At 43.3% G+C, this 17,319-nt stretch overlaps 1 protein-coding gene across 7 annotated transcripts in view; it reads left to right on the top strand.

Moving 5' to 3' along the window:
- Window positions 1-580: 580 nt before the first annotated feature.
- Arhgef33 (Rho guanine nucleotide exchange factor 33) overlaps window positions 581-17,319 on the top strand; it is a 79,937-nt gene continuing 63,198 nt past the window's right edge. For 6 of the 7 annotated variants that reach the window (XR_009058486.1, XM_057792513.1, XM_057792549.1 and 3 more), the window contains exons 1-2: window positions 581-695; window positions 6,933-7,004. The gene's annotated coding sequence lies outside the window, so the exon portion shown is untranslated. The remainder of the gene's footprint in view (window positions 696-6,932; window positions 7,005-17,319) is intronic. The other variant, XM_057792522.1, reaches the window with a different exon arrangement.

Raw genomic sequence — 17,319 nt, 5'->3', positions numbered from 1 at the left:
TAAAATAATAATAAAAAGAACAGTAAAATTACAAAAAAGAAAAAGAAAGAGCTTTTGAAGTTTAACACTTCAGTAATAATAATAATAATAATAATATTTTCTCATAATAGCTTTGTTATTAATTTCAGAAGACTATAGTGCTCAGCATACAGTAAAAATTAGACATTTTTGAATGTGTTGCTTAGGATTAGCCAGTGTTGCTTTAAATGAATAGTTCTTACTATCGTGCTGCGATTTGAGAGCGTGGAGAGGGTGGTGTTGGGGCCAGCATACAAGGCCGGTTCCTAACATCTGGGGATACTCTGAAAGCTTGTGCTCGGCAGTGGGCTACATTTCTCCCTAGACTTTTCTTCCGTGTGTCTAAGGTACCAGGCTGTGGGTCTCCCTTTTCAGATATGGACTCTGCGGTGTGAGTCTTCAATCTCTTTCAGGTGCCGACGCCGTCCCACTGAGGAGTGTTCCTCCTCGCACCCCTGGAAACCAGACTCACGCTCAGTTATTTGATTAGTTGACCTGGAGCTTATGTAATTAGAAGAGACACTAGTTTCCCTCATTTAAAAGCCTGTTAGCTCATGACAGTCTCCTTTCGAGGTAAGGCGATCCTCCCCACCGCTTCTTCCTGTAATCTTCAAGTTCTTTCAGACTCCAGCTAAGCCGTGGTCTGAGGATGAGCTAACCACAGCAGGCACCATGAGGTAAGTGCATGCCTCAAGAGTCGTGGGAAGGGAAGATATTTTTATAAGAGGACAAAAGCCACCTGTCTTTATCTGTGGTGTACTAATTCAAATTCAAAATATAGTAACATTTATTTTCAAAAAATTATTTAGAGCAGACATTCAAATAAGTAACTTTTACTTCAGGAGCTAGAGTTTGTAAGGCAGCCATTCATTCCTTGGTTAATGTTTGTATTATGTCTAAGCTGCCTTTGCAGGCTGTCAGCTCACGAGATGCCTGGGGACTGAAGTGCTTCTGTGCATTTTCATATTTAGTGGAAGCTGGGTTAAATTTTAACAACAGTTTTAAAGAAAGGATGCTTGAATTCTAGATTCACACAGCAGCATTAAGTCAACATGCGCATGCCTCTTTGGGATTAAGAATAATTAAAGCATGAAAAAAATCAGCGATGGTGGATGGTTAGTTTATGCCTCTCTGACAAAGAGAAAGGGAGAGGAGTTTTTGGTCAGAGCTCAGTGTCCTATGCACGGTAACAGACTGAGCATATATGTACATGAGTTCATTACACAGAGGCAGGCATATAACAGACTGAGCATATATGTACATGAGTTCATTACACAGAGGCAGGCATATAACAGACTGAGCATACATGTACATGAGCTCATTACACAGAGACAGGTATCTGCAAAACATTTCTAAACAGTTCATAGGGTCTCGGGCGGGATGACAAAAACTAATTTCACTCGGAAGCTTACAAGTTTGGAAAGTTTCTAAGTCCATACAGTTAGTACTGCCATTATGTGCATTTTCCTTTGATTCCCTAACAGTTGGTGTTGCAGTGACATGCATTTTCCTTTGATGCCCTAACAGTTGGCGCTGCCGTTACACACTTTGTGACGCTGAGGCAGTACCGTATGGATGTCCAGACTCGCCTTTGTGCTCCTATCTTCCCCAAGTAGCTCCTTTTAGTACAAAGTCACATCACGCAGAATATTGATATTTCAGTGAAGGTGACTTTGGAAAGATTCAACATAAATGATCAGAAATTTGCATTAGAGAGAAAGGATTTTCACACCTTTATCCCCAAACTGTTTCCACTAACTCTAATTAGGATTCATAGTTTTGTTGATCCATCACTCTGAAAGAGATAATGCTAAGCCTGTTTGAAAACTCAGGATTTTGAAAGGAAGATCATACCGTTATTAATTTTGTTTCAGTGCTGGGGATTAAATTTAGGGTGTTACCTACTCAAACACTCTACCTCTGAACTATATTCCCAGCTCCTGTCATTGAAATTACTTATTTTTATTTTATGTGCATTGGTGTTCTGCCTACATGTGTATCTGTATGAGGAGGTTGGATCCTGGAGTTAGAGACAGTTGTGAGCTGCCCTGTGGGTGCTGGGAATTGAACCCCGGTCCCCTGGAAGAGCTGCCAGTGCTCTTAACCACTGAGCTCTTAACCCTCCAACCCTGCTATTAACTTTTTAATACAAACAGAAATGAAATGTTTTCAAGCTAAGCATTAGCAGAGAAGTTCCAAGGAAAGACTTAATGTGCATTTACTTGATTTCTTTGGAGCAGAAGTGATAAGACTCCCGTATTCTCTATCCCTCCCTCCCCTCCCTTCTCCAGAGTCCTATGCCTCTGTGTGGCCAGACACCCGAAAATCCTAGGCAAAGTCAGAGCCCTCTGCTGCTTCTTCTAATCACCTCTAATACTTCCCTTAATAACAGTAACTCTTATTTTTTAGGGCGCAAAGGGGGTTTCAAGGATCTCTGGAAAGTAGTCTTCCTACCTTAAAAAAAAAAAAACAAGAAAAAGTAAAATGAAATATTTTTGCATGCAATTTCAGATTTGTAGGTAGTTTGAAAATCCAATTCATAAACCCCCTGCCATACAGACACACAGAGACGTACACAGACAGCAAGATGAAGACATTGATATTTTGTTTGTTTTTGAGACAGGGTCTCACGTATTCCAGGCTAACCTCAAGCCGTAGAGGTCGGCAGGGTGACCTTGAACTTCTGCTCCTCCTGCCACCTCCCCGTGCTGGGGTTGCAGGGGGAGGACACCTTGGTTTTTAAAAAGAACATTTGACTTTGATTTTAGGACAGGCATATGATTTTTCTAATGGTTTTTTTTTTGTTTTTTAGTTTCTGAATTCCTATAAAATATAAAAATCATTAAGATAATGACTCTTTCTAGTTTTCTCTCAGGGACAGGGTCAAATTGTTGCTTCTGTCCTCTTTTAGCCCCTCCCCCAGGCACCCAGTTTGCTTAAGACCGAAAGGCATTGCTGTGGTCAGGCACCTAGGACTTGATTAATCACTTGTGCCTCTAGAGAAAGCTCCAGAAACTACTTGACTGTCACTGAAGAAAAAGAAAATCTTCATTTTGTTTTTAAGGCATGTACAGTGCCCCAAATAAGATAAGCTAAACGGGGCACACAGCACACACTGCTCAGGAGCAGAGAGGGTTTTCTTCTGTCTAGTACCTTGGAGAGTTTGGTCTTGTTGGTTCCTGCCATGTTGATAAAGAGGTGATCTTGGAATCATCAGACAATAGAGGAGAACGTGGCACTGGTCAGGGCTCGAATCTGTCCATCTGGAGACATCTATAGGATTTCCCTTCAGACCAGGAGTGCCTATCTTGGATTCAAAGCTATTTAAGGGTCCATGCTAATTCCTTTTCTTGTTGCCCAGGTTCTGGTGGCATGGTTTGGGTGAGCAACAAAGAAGCAAATATCACAAGATTTTTATGCTCTTTAAAAAGTCCACTTCCTTTGGATTGTTTATATAATATAGGGTGGTTAGAGAGAGTCCATAAAGATGGATGTAGGGGTCACTTGTGAGATGTGGAAGGAACTGAGCTGGCATGGTGATGCATGGATGGAATCCCAGCACTGGGGGAACTGGGGCAGGATTAGCTTATGTTTAAGGCCAGCCTAGGCTGAGAAGTGGCTTCTGTGTGTGTGTGTGATGGGGGGGGGGATCCTGCTGTGTAAACTGCTCTTCCACTATTTAGCTGATGACCATATTTCTTTGGAATCCCCCTAACCCCTTTTCTAGTGCTCAAGAATAAGCCCAGGGCACGGGACATACTAGGTCAACTTTTTACCACTGAGCTATGCACTGCACATATTGAGTCAACATTTTACCACCAAGCTATGCACGGCACTTACTAGGTCAACATTTTATCACTGAGCTATGCCTCTAGCCCTAGCTGTATTTCTTTTACTTGGGGAAGGCGAAGATGAGAAAGGCTTTTCCTATGAAGCCCAGGCTGGCTTTGAACCCACTGTGTAGCATAGGCTGGCCTATAAATTGTGTAGATCCTCCTGCCTCAGCCTCTTGAGTGCCTGGATTATAGGTGTGCACCACCACACCCAACCATGTTTGTCTTTATGAAGGTTGTTTGTGGCTGCCTAAACTGTCTTTGGGCATAGTGCATTTCCCAATGACATTTGGCAAAAATAAAGCTGTCTCTATTAATATTATACAGATAAGAAGTTCATTATTACAGTGTGTTCAACCAGCTTTAGTTCCTCAGTTCCCATCAGTTTTATTTTGTAAAATCTGTTACTGTTGTATTTTCTACTTCTGAGTCTGTGCTAGAGTCTAACTGGTTTCTTAAGCAAAGCAGTAATTTAGCTCACATAGGAACCAGTGACAGCCACTTCAATCTGTGCCCTCCTTTTTAATAGTTTTCAAAATTTAGGCCATCATTATCTTTTCCCTGGGTTATTAAAGGGGCCTCCTCACTGGCCTCTTTCCTGCTGGCCTCTCCACTTAGTACTCAAGCCATCCATTTACCCAAAGCCTGACCTGTTGCTCAGCGACTCTGCTCTCTTTCTGCATACCAACCCCCAACTGCATATCCATGGCCCCAGTCCACCTGCCCAGACGGACCCTCTACTCCGTTACCTGCTCCCCAGCATCCCCACATCCACCTGTGCCTCACCTGTTCTGTTGTGATCCTGGTTTGTTTGTTTGTTTTACCATTTCCTGCAAAGCTGAGTTCAAAGCCTATCTTCCCGAAGCTGGAACTCATCCTTTGTCCTCTGAACTTATTCTGTTTTCCACACTGCCTTGTGGGTCCATTACAGCAGGGGCATCATTTTAAAACTCTCTCACCACCATGCACACACCTTTTACACTACATGTGCTTAATAAATACTGTTGAGTTTAAGGAACTCTGTCTTTCTATAATCCACAAAGAAACAGGTATCTATCTATCTATCTATCTATCTATCTATCTATCTATCTATCTATCTATCAATCATCTAGTGGGTTCTTGAGACAGGGTTTCTCTGTGTTGCCCTTGGTGTTCTGGAATTTGCTTTGTAGACCAGGCTGGCCTCAAACTCACAGAGATCTATCTGCCTCTGCTCTCCGAGTGCTGGGATTAAAGGCGTGAACCACCAATGCCTGGCAGAAATAGAAATCTTAATTTTGGCCAAGCTTTCTTTCTTTTCCTCAAGAGTGGCCAAAGTTTTTATCTAAAGAGCTCCAGTGAACAAGTGGTGAAACATGAGCGATGGGCGGCGGTGGGGGCGGGGGGATAAAACCGAGAGCTGGAGGGACACACTAGACTACTAAAGAGTAGACGGCCTAGCACTAGTAACTAGAAAGCACGGCTCAGAGGAAGTGTGAGAAAATGTTCCAGAATTAAAATAGCTGCTCTTATTTCTAGATAGTTTCTAGGGGAGGGAGGCTAGCATATCGGTAAGGATTGGGTTCATTTGTATATGATGGGGAAAGCCAAGATAATAGAGCTTATAACAAGGCATTTCTTTCTCGTATTACTAAAAAAATAAATAAGCAAAATGGAGACTTATACAGTCCAGAGGCGTTGAATCCATAACTCTGATGAGGGACCAAGGTTCCTTGTGTGACTCATGCTTGGCACGCTGCTTCTTAGTCCAAAAGGTTACCAGGGCTCCGCTCAGTTAGCTCGCTGGTATTCAACCAGCACCGAAAGGTTACCAGGGCTCCGCTCAGCTCGCTGGTATTCAACCAGCACCGAAAGGTTACCAGGGCTCCGCTCAGCTCGCTGGTATTCAGCCAGCACCGAAAGGTTACCAGGGCTCCGCTCAGCTTGCTGGTATTCAACCAGCACCGAAAGGTTACCAGGGCTCCGCTCAGCTCGCTGGTATTCAACCAGCAGGAAGGAGGAATGGGAAGAAAAGGTGTTTTCTCTTTTTAAGAGGGAGCCTCATTATTTCTTTGTCCCATGGATAAAAACCTGGACTTGAGGTTGAGCTAACCACAAGGGAGAAAGGTCATATAGTCATTTACCGGAGATACTGAGCAGGAACTACGGGTTGGAGGAAGAAGTATCCGTTCTAGGTCACACTGGCTGTGTGTGACAGATCAGCATCAGGCTTGGCACTGCCGCTTCCAAGCCTTTAGAACAGAGCACAGAACCATGTACAAAGGCAGAATTTTAAGGAACTTCAAAATTGAAGGAAAAATTAAAAAAATAAAAAATAAAAGAGCAAGCCGAGCTGGCATGAAACACAGATTCACTCTTGAGCAGATGATGGAGACTCATCCACGGGTCCCTGTCCCCGTTCCTCTCCCTCCCTCCAGCCTCTCTGTCCCTTAGCCACTGTGACTGCTGTCCTAACTGTTCTCGTGTGGGTGGAGTGTGCAGCTGAATCGCCCCAGAGCTTCAGAGAATGAACTCTAAACATCAGCTGCCTTGGGACCGGCCACGCTGCTGACAGAAACATACAAACCACAGAGCGTTCCCCAAGGCAGTTCGAACTTAATTTTGTGACAGATCATCTCGATTAGCCCTCAGTGGAAAAACTCCTGACAAACCCATTTCACCTGTCACTTGAAGTAGCTTTTTGAGACTTTAGAATGGGATACTGAGAAAGCAACCTTAGATTGTGGCTTGCGGTATTTTAGGGTCAGATCAACTGCTCTGAACTTGCTCTGAACTCCTGATGGAGCAAAGTCCCCAATTCATTCTGTAGTGTCCAGCTATAGTTTTAAATGCATTCTATCTTATAATGTGTAAGCCTTTAGAGTAGAGTCTAACTTACTACTCCGAAGGGATTGAGCTCTGAAGGGAAGGGACTCAAGGACTTGCTTTTTTTTTTTTTTAACTTGACATGAGTTTGAACCATTAGAGAATTTTAACAATGAAATACAAATATAATAAGATTTCGTCACACAATTATATGGGGGAAGGATGGTAGAGAACATAAGGCAGTTGTCATTGTCAATGGCATTTTGTCTTTTATAGACGCTCTAAAGTAATCAGGAAGAAGACTTCCAAAACCTGATGTGATGTCTCCTCCTGGAGACGAGGCGCAAGGTGAGTGAAAACGGCCAAGACCTTGTTTCTAGTGGGAGCGCAGATAAGTGGACGAGCACTGATCCTTCCGGGAACAGAAGCATGCTATAAAAATGGAGTGGGAGAACTTTGTAGGCCTCTGATTGAGAACTGCCAACTAAACAAGAATTCCCTTAGGTGGCAGTCAGAAATAATAGCCACCCTATAAACCATATGCTACGTCCGACTTACTGAATGCATGAATGCTTACCTATAATATTGGCAAGGAATGAACTACTTTATCTTTTTTTATCCTTTTAAACTGTTTTATCTTATGGTATGTTTGAATACTTACCTGTAATATTGACAAGGAACAACTGTTTTAATTTGAGTTCTATTTGGAATGTCTTTGGGGATTGCAAAAACCCTCTGGAAAGATGACGTTGAGCCAGTATGTTCTGAGCCCCTACTTTATTCTGGCGTTGTCACGTAACAATGGCTCTATGGACTATACAGCTCATATAATGTCCACTTATAGTTGAGGAAATGGACTTACCAACATTAGTGAACTTGCATTTTAGATTTGTATTTTGTATATGGGTGTGTGGGTACACGTGTGTGAGCACAAGCACATGCAGGTACATTTACCAGTGTCTCCATGGAGGCCGGAAGTCAGCCTTGGACGTCTTCCCTATAGCTCTCCATCTTGTTCTTTGAGACAGAGACTCTCACTGAACCTGGCACTCAGGTTCAGTTAGGTTGACTGGTCAATGAGCTCCCAGGATCCACTTGTCCCCATCTCTTACTAGCACTGGAGCCATAGATGGCTTTGGGGGGCAGTGCTGGGCATTTGAACCCAGGTTCTCATGCTTGCATAGCAAGTGCTGGCCTATCTGCCTAACCCAAAGATTTCTTACTTTTCCCAGGATGACAAAACTAAATCAATAGATTTGAAGCCAAATGTTGACATGGTTAGAAAAATAGTCCTGCCCAGGTATAAGCCCAGCAGCACTAAGAGAATGAGGCAGGAGGATTGCTAATAGTTCAAGGTCAGACTGGACCACATAATGAATTCTAGGTCAGCCTGAGCTATAGAGTGAGAATTTGTCTTAAAAAGTAAATGGGGCTAGAGGGATGGATGGATCCAGGTTTGATTTCTCAGAATCCACATGCCAACTCACAACCATCTGTAACTCTGGTTCCAGGAGATCTGACACGTGTTTCTGACCTCTGTGGGCACTGCACACACACGGTGGACAACATATTCACAGATAAAACACACATAAAATAATAATCTAAAATAAATAGTTGAAAAAAACCCCAGTTTAATAGCTCATTTTAAAATTCAAACTACGCAATGCTTATTATAAGACAAACAGACTCGTGTCTGTGAGATGCCTGGTGGGTGGAGGCACTTGCCACCAAGTCTGGCGACCCGAGACCAAGCTGCCTATGTGGTAGACGGAGAGGACAACTCTCACGGTTGTCCTTTGATATCCACAGGTGTGCAGTGGGATGCTCGCGCCACCCATAAAGTAAAACACGTAGAAATGAAATCATTTGAGAAGCAAATAAACAGATGCAATGAAGACGGGTAACTAAAGCTCGAGAGCCCCCCATCTCTCACCCCACCCTTCTCACACTGTCAGTATTTTGCCAGAAATCCTTGCCAGTCTTTGCTTTCATCCACCTAGTGGAAACACATGCTGTAATTGCAGCGATGGGAATCGAAGGTAGGGGGATTACCATAAGAGGAAAAAGAAACCATGAGCAGAGGAAGTGGATTCACCACGTATCTTTACTAGAATAAACAACAAACCTTAAACACTTCTCACTCAGCAAGCAGGGACATCTTCAGACAGAAACTCTGAGAAAAGAACTCAGTTTTCCAGGAACCCACAATCCAGTGCAGTGGCACCTCAATTATTTTTGAGGGAGTAATTATGGACTCCTTTGAGAGACAGGTATGAGCTCTAAATCCTTTCCCAGAAGAAATAAATCTGCTTAAAATTTTTCCTATAATCCAGAAGATTTGTGGGCACCATGATTTATATGAAGTCCTAATCTATAAGTGAGGTATTTAAATCAATTAATTATTTGATATAAGCACCATCATAAGAATGTGGAGAGAGGAGCTGGAGAGGTTGCTCAGTGGTTAAGAGCACAGACTACTCTTCCAGAGGACCAGGGTTCGATTTCCAGTACCCACATGGCAGCTCACAACTGTCTGTGAATCCAGTTCCAAGGGATCCAACACCCTCACACAGACGTATATGAAGGCAAAAAACACCAATACGTATAAAATAAATAAATTTAAAAAAAAAGAATGTGGAGAGATGCTATGGCAACCCAGAAAAGCAGGACTTCCAGGTGTGGTGCCCACCTATCATCCCAGCATCTGGGAAATTGAGGCAGAAGGCCCAGGAGTTCAAGGCCAGCCCGAGCCTCGTGAGACCCTGTCTCAACAAAACAACACCATCAGAAAGAGACACTCAGAACCTCGAGGGACTCCAGAAGCTGGAGAGCTAGCCCAGTTTCGGGGAGGGGGGACTATCCAGTGTTTGGGGGTCTAGCATCAACAAAACCCAGAGACCAGAAAGAACAGGGAACCATGTCATCTTGGCTCTTTAAGAATTACATTTTGGTGTATGCACCAAGGTGTATGTGAAGTCGGACGACTTGGTGGAAGCCAGTTCTTTCCTTCTGCCGTATGAATCCCTCATCAGATTTGACAGCAAGCACCTTTATCTGCTGAGCCACCTCACTGGCCCTGGCTTTGGGCTTTTGAGACAGGGACTTAGATATTCCAAACCAACCTCAAATTTCTGTAGCCAGGGATGACCTTGGTTTCCCAATCCTCCTGTCTCCATCTCCAAAAGGCTGAGACCACAGATGTGAATCACCATGCCTGGCTCTGACCGTCTTTGCTGTAGGATCCCAGCATGAGACTGTGAGGCTGTAACTCAGTGGTAGAATGCTTATCTAGTGTGCACAAGGCCCCGGCTTCAATCTCCAGCACTGTAGAAGATGAAAATAATAAAAGTTAAAATAAGAGAAATTCCCCTGACTCACCCTGGGATTACTGGCTAAATAACCTGCTCTGTAAAAGTCACATCATCCAAATCACATGGGACTAGTTGGAAGGCTGCTGCCTTACAAGGGAAACCGAGGTAAGTTCAGAAACTACCTCTAAGAGGACTTAAATTTCAGACAATATGTTTTCTGTAGGCTGCAGGCAATCAGGTTGGAGCCAGCACTTTTGGTGCATGGCTCCCTCCCAGGTCTGCTCCTTTTCTCCTTCTGCATCCTGTAGCTCCAGTGCGCCCTTTGCAGCCAGCAGGAAAGAGGGTGCAGTGGGCCAGGCCCTCAGCATCTCAGCCTGAGCTGTGGTCCTTGTGTAATTCTTTTTGTAAACTGGCTCTGCAAAGCAAGGTTTGCATAGAATGGCCCACCTGGTTCGTTTCCGTTTGGCTGTGCTTAATTAACCTTACATACCTAACTAAAGTCCCAATATTGGTCTAACCCTCTACTTCTTTCTGGTGGCTTCATAAAGTCCCAAGGACACTTCACTGGATAAATTAAAATATTATTATTAATTTAAATTTTCTTAGGTATCATAAAGGCTTCAAAGAGTAAGCTTGCATATACTGTACATATTAATATATGTCTATATCATATATCCTCCCACTTTTTGTTGGGTTTGCCTGGGCCGACCTTTAACTCCTGATCCTCTTGCTTCAGCTTCCTGAGCACTAGGATCACAGATGTGTGCTGCCACACCTGGCTCTACATAATGTATTTGTAACTTTTTAGTACAAAGAAGCATTTGCTCTCTAGCAAACCATAATCCTATGCAAGACTTCTTGTCTATATATTTGGATAGTGAACTTTAAAAAAAAAAACAAAATTTACGATTTAGGTAAATGTTATTGATCCCCCCCCCCGGCAAGTCTTTTCTTTTTCAATTCATTATGAAATAAAACAAACAGGTTTTCTTGCTATTAATATGAACAAATAAAACTCCATGAGGTTTTCTTTAGGAAAAGAAATTATCAGTCATAAGGGTGAGCACGCATTGAGAGGCACAGCCAGTGACAGAGGACTGTGGATAAGTGCCAGGAACACATTTATCTTCAAAACCCAAGCAAATTTTGTATCCTATAAAATGTCTGAGCATTCAGGTAGAGAGATGGCTCAGTGGGGAAGGGACAAGGATGAGGACATGAATTTGGATCCCCAGAAGCCATGTAAAAAGCCAGGCACAGCGGTGTTCACCTGTAATCCCAGAGCTGGAGAGCGGAGGCAGGAGGATCCCTGGGGCTCATTGGCCAGACACTCGCAGCAGTCTGAGCTCCCGGGTCAGTGAGAGAGCCTGTTTCAAAAGATAAGGTGGGAAGCAACTAAAGAAGACACCCGATGTCAACTTTTGGTCTCCACAGGCACATACATATACATGTACACACATCCATGCACACATGTATAAATGTATAAATATGTGCACACACCCCAAATACCAAAGCATCCAAAGTATATGATAATCTAAAGTTTTTCTTAAAATTGAGTAAATTGTCTAGGAGGAGATGATTTATCCTCAGGCTTCAAATCTAGCACACTAGGGTAGGAAGAGGTGGAGCTTTGTGAAATGCACATGATTCAGAGGGCATCACTGCATGGCCTCTCTTAGAAGTGGGGTCTAAAAAGTTAAAGTCCCAGAGAGGACAATGGGGGTTCCTAGAGTCTGGGGACGGAGCCTGCAGAGGGAGGATGGGGAGACACTGGTCTGGTCCAAGTGTGCGGTTTCTGGCAGGAAGACCAGATGCCTCATTCGTCGTATTTTTTGTCTATTTTTTTGTTTTTTTATTTTATTTTGTAAAAGAGAGATCTGTTGAACAAAAAATTGGCCATAGTAAATAATATACTGTGCATGCCAAAATTGTTAAAGATTAACTTCAAACGTTCCTACCATACATGATGATAAATATATGAGATGATGAGCATGTTAACTAGATTGATTTAATAAATCCACATTGTATGCAAATATAACATTACACTGAATCTAAAAGCATATGCCACTATAATACTCTTGTAATTGGTCAATTAAAGTTTTTAAGAGGGTAAGAGAGTAGGTAATGAGGTGAATATAATCAAAAATATTATAAACATGTATGAAATTGTCAAAGAATAAATAAAAATATTTAAAAAGTAAATAAAAAGGAAAAAATTAGAAGTTTAAGCTCTATGGTAGCAGGTACCTCTAACTAAGAGGCTGGGGAAGGAGCATCGTGAGTTCATGGCCACTACTGCTCACAGTCAGACCTAGTTTCAATACCCAAACCAAAAACCCAGCACCTGATAGGTACAACAGGTGCAGAAAGACTGGTGCTGCCAGCAAGGCTTACAGCAGTGGTTCTCAGCCTTCCTTTGTTTAATACAGTTGGTCATGTTGTGGTGACCCCCCAGCCATAGAACTGTCTCCTGGTTACTTTGTAACTGTAATGTTGCTGCTGTGATGAATGGTATGTGTACATCTGATACGTGACCCCTGTGACAGGGTTCTTTGATCCCCTAAATGGGAACGGGCTCACAGGTTGAGTCTACATTGGGTGCCAGTTGAGAAATGCTGACTTACAGCATTGTGATGGTTCCATCAAGAAGGCAATAACGCTGTGGCGTGAGAACACAACAGGAGACAGCCTAGCTAATTATGCCTTGGAGAATCAGGAGGCTTCCCTGAGAAAGAAAGGGGTGTGTGAGTTGAGACTACAAAGATAAGAAGCATCCTTCTGGAGCTGGGCAGTGGGGACACACACCTTTAATCCCAGCATTCACCAGGCAGATCTCTGAGAGTTCAAGGACAGCCTGGTCTACTGAGTGAGCTCCAGGACAGTCAAGGCTACACACAGAAACCCTGTCTTGAAAAAAACAACAGCAACAAAATATTTTCCTTTGTAAGAAAATATCTTTAGGCTAGAGAGAGGAGATGGCAGCTCAGAGCACTTGCTGTGGTTGCAGAGGGCCCAGGTTCAGTTCTCAGCACTTACAAGGTAGCTCCCAACCCTCTGTAATTCCAGTTCTAAGCACTGTGTACCCTCTTCTGGCCTCCACAGGTAACGGTATGCACATAGTGCACACATGTGTGTGGGGAAATCAACTCATACACATAAAATAAAAATAATAAAATTTCAAAATTTATTTTGAATATACGTTGGAGAGGAAGAAGATGTGACATGAATGTGTGTGGTGACATGCATGGGCTATGATTATTCACACTCCTATATCACATATGCCAACTACTATAAAGTTTAGCTTGAGTTTCTGTGAACCAGAGACGTGAAGACATTCAGCTAGTTCCATTATTAACTACTAGAAGCAGTAAAATTGTGCCAGCTAATGTATGGCGGGCAGTAGCGACATGTGAAACTACCTACCCAGCAGTCTTTCCGAGACTCCAACTAGAAGAGGGGGGTGGCCCCATAGGGCATAGTAAGCTAATATAGGTCATAGGAGCTGATGTCATCATAGGAGCTGATGGGCTGGTAGAAGGGTCAACAGGGCTCCAGAGACAGCTGGATCACATTACTTGAGGGTAAGCAAGGATCCCCCACCACTCTGCCATTGGTACAGCTGTCACTCAGCTCTGGCCTCCCACTGCCTGGCCCACAGCAAAAGCCCCTAAGGGAACCAGACTCGGTCTTAAAAGCCTTTTGGTGTCTACCTGTTTCTTTTTAAGTCTATATCTAGTATAACCCCCAAATCATTACTAAACTCTCTCAGTCATCTGTCTCCTCCATCCCCCAGCCTCCTTCAAGGGATGTTTTGGTACCTCTGATAGGTTGGTACCCAGGCAGCCCCAAGCCAGCCCTGATCTCTTGTGTAGGCCAGTGGATGCCGAGTGCCTGCATGCTGGTGGCTTCCTTTGCAGGGTCAACTGGACTGACCCGGAACCTCCCTATTCTTGCTCTTGCAGTAGTAACCAGTACTTGAGCAAGGCTCGTTTCTGAGCTAGGTGCTTTGGACCATAGAAGTATAATGTGTGGTCTTTACCCTTGAAGGCCTTCACTGTCTCCTTCATCTCTCTCTGTTGAGCTCAGCCTGAGGCTCGACCTTCCAGCTCTGCTCTAGGCAGAATCGCAAAGCACAGTGATCCGGGCTGCTGGAGACTTACACCAAAGCCTGAGTCAACCTGGCCTTAGAGAGCTTAAACAGTTTCCCCAAGGTCAGCCAGCTTTTATATCACGGACCCAAGAAATGATGGAGGACCTGGGATTTTAATCCACATCTTCTATACTTGAAACCTCAGCTTCCCCTCCTTCACGGAGACTGAAGCAAGGACATTAGATCCTGTAACTGATATATTTTTAGAAGAAATTGGCACTCTGTAATCTTTTTTTTTTTCTCTATCAAAACAGGACCTTAGGGTTTGGTGAAGTCATTTGAACCTATTTTTTTTTTTTAAATTTGGATTTATCTCTCTGAGATGAATTCATTCATTCATTACCAATTTATTCACAGTCTGCACTAGATCCTGACTGAGGTGGTACAGAATGTAGAGTTAACCACGTGTTGAAGCCCTCCTGAGGTAGAGCTGGGGTGGGGCCAGGGTGATCAGCGAGAAACTGGTACTTAACATCCACCTTTGATAGTAAAGGCCATAGGGGACGATTAGTAATCAGCAGAAACTACTTCAAATCAAGTGACTTTTTTTCTGAAGCTTGGGTAGGAAATCAAGTGACTTTTAAGCAGAAACCATAGGTCTTTTTTTAATCTTTAATACGGAATAGTTTGGGAACACTCTAACATCGTCGAGACAGAGGAAACAGGTGAAGTGGGGTTTGAACTCTTCATCTTTCCTCATTCTTTGTGCTCCTGAATTAGCAAAGAAAAAGCTCCTCTATGTTCCTACAAATCCAAATACTTTTTTTTTTTTTTTTTGATATTTCAAGACAGGATTTCTCTGTGCTGCACTGACTGTTGAACTCTCTTTGCAGACCAGGCTGCCCTCATACCCATAGAGATCTGTCTGTCTGCCTCTGCCTCCGGAGTGCCGGGATTAAAGGCAGCCACTACCACTGCTCAGCTAAATCCAAATACTCTTTACCACAGCAATGATTTTCCAAATGTGTCGCACCTATGTGTTTTGTTTACTTTTTCTTTTTCTTTTTAATTCAGAGGCTAAGGGAAAGGTTGCAGAGGTCCGTGCTGTCTGCTGTCCCCCACAGGGCAGATCTTGGAGGTCTGCCCATTGCTAAGAGCATGTTTATGAGTAGGAATCACCCCACACTTAATAGGTTTAGAAGAAGCAGGTGTGGTCGCCCATACCTGTAATCCCAGGACAGGTTGGTGTGGAAAGGAAGGGCAAGAGTCAAGGTTACCCGGAGAGTTCAAGGCTAGCCTGATCTCCAGGAGACCATGCCTGAAAAAATAGCACGGAAAACTAGGATAACCGAATTCACAAGATCTTAGCAAGTAGGAATCTTTTTCATGTGAATGACACATCCAAGTTAACAAATAATTCCATCTCTACATAGCAGACTGGGGAAAACCCTAAAGCCAGGCAGGAAGGATTGAAGGATAAAGGGCTAGCTTTCAAATGGCAGAGCAATTTGGTTTTGTGTGTTTGGTTTACCATGCAATTTTTGTCTCATTCACTGCTTAGAATACACTTTATTTTGGAGAGCAAGAGTGGCCCAGAAGCATGGATCCCCAAGCAGATAACCAGTAGATGCTAGGGTATCAGAGACAAGTTATCCAGCTGTTAAGAAGAAAGATGTGAGCAAGCTCTGTGAGGTTTCTAGAATGCATTCCAAAGAGGCTGAAGGAAAATAAAGACTGAATCAAAGCACTGGAAGTTTCTGCATAGACTCAAGAGCTGAGCCATTGCACGTCACCCTGCTTTGTGACTCTGAAATCTTTGAGGCCAGACAGAATATTAAATCCTTTGTTCTACTGTTCTAATCTAGCCAATTCTTTTTCCTTTAGTTTCCACACCCATGATTGTTGATTACCAGATTTTTAGACAATGGGTCACTGAATTAATTGCTAGCAATTAATTAAATTGGAGAGATTGAGTGATAAATACTGTTGACAGTGTTTGGGCAGATTCATTGCCAATGCACTTTTATTGAGCTGCTAGTCTGTGTGAGAGCTTAGAATGGGTGCTGTGGGAAGTAGGGGGAGCGAAAACAGCCTCTTTATTCAAGAAGTTTATGAGCAACTTAGAAAATGAAATCATTACATCAGACAATGGCAGAAAATCATGCTCTTTATTACAGTTGAGTCCTACACTGCTTCAAAAAAAGGAAGGATTGGATCCCCTTGGACTGTAGGAGAAAGTTCTAGAGTTCGGAATGTGGCTTTGGGGAGACAATACAGACATTAGAACTGGAGAAGGGTGAAGAGGAGAGATGAGTAATAGAGAAAAAGGGAGAAAAAGTCAGAATGCAGGCAGTGAACAGACAGAGGAGGCCACGGGTCTCGTCCTCACTAGAACTGAGATTCTAGGTCAGGGCTGTCTCAGTTACTGTTCTATTGCTGTGAAGGACACCATGACTGAAGCAGCTTATGAAGGAAGCACTTAATTTGAGGCTCATGGTTCCGGAGGATAGGACCATCATGGCAGGGAACATGGAAGCAGGCAGGCAAGTGTGGTGAGAGCTTGCATGTTGAGACTACAGTCTTGAGGAAGAGGGAGAGCCAACTGGAATGGTGTGGGCTTTGGAAAACTCAAAGTCCACTTGCTCAAACAGGGCCATGTCTCCTAAACCTTCCCAAATAGTTCCAATAGCTGGGGACCAAACATTCAAAATGAGCCTATGGGGGACATTCTCGTTCAAACCACCACAGGGGCATTGTGTGGGACCTTGAAGCTTTTGTTTTATAAGAAAGAAGAGACAATAGTGAAATTTTAAAGCAAGAGTAAGGGATGATCAAAAGGTATTTACACAATGCCAATAGCAGTAAAGTGAGTGACAGAGCCATTAGGATGCTCCAAAAGAAGCTGGACAGATATATTAGGATGCTCCAATAGATGCTGGATAGATCCATTAGGATGCTCCAGTAGAAGCTGGATAGATCCATTAGGATGTTCCAGTAGAAGCTGGACAGATCTGTTAGGATGCTCCAATAGATGCTGGATAGATAGATTCATTAGGATGCTCCAAAAGAAGCTGGACAGATATATTAGGATGCTCCAATAGAAGCTGGACAGATCCATTAGGATGCTCCAATAGAAGCTGGACAGATCCATTAGGGTGCTCCAATAGAAGCTGGACAGATCTGTTAGGATGCTCCAATAGATGCTGGATAGATAGATTCATTAGGATGCTCCAATAGGTACTTGGGGCCATGGCAGTCAGGG

The sequence above is a fragment of the Chionomys nivalis genome, chromosome 1, assembly GCF_950005125.1.
Source record: "Chionomys nivalis chromosome 1, mChiNiv1.1, whole genome shotgun sequence".
Lineage (NCBI taxonomy): Eukaryota > Metazoa > Chordata > Mammalia > Rodentia > Cricetidae > Chionomys > Chionomys nivalis.
The sequence above is the reverse complement of the archived record's forward strand: the minus strand, read 5'-3'. Positions and strand labels throughout refer to the sequence as shown.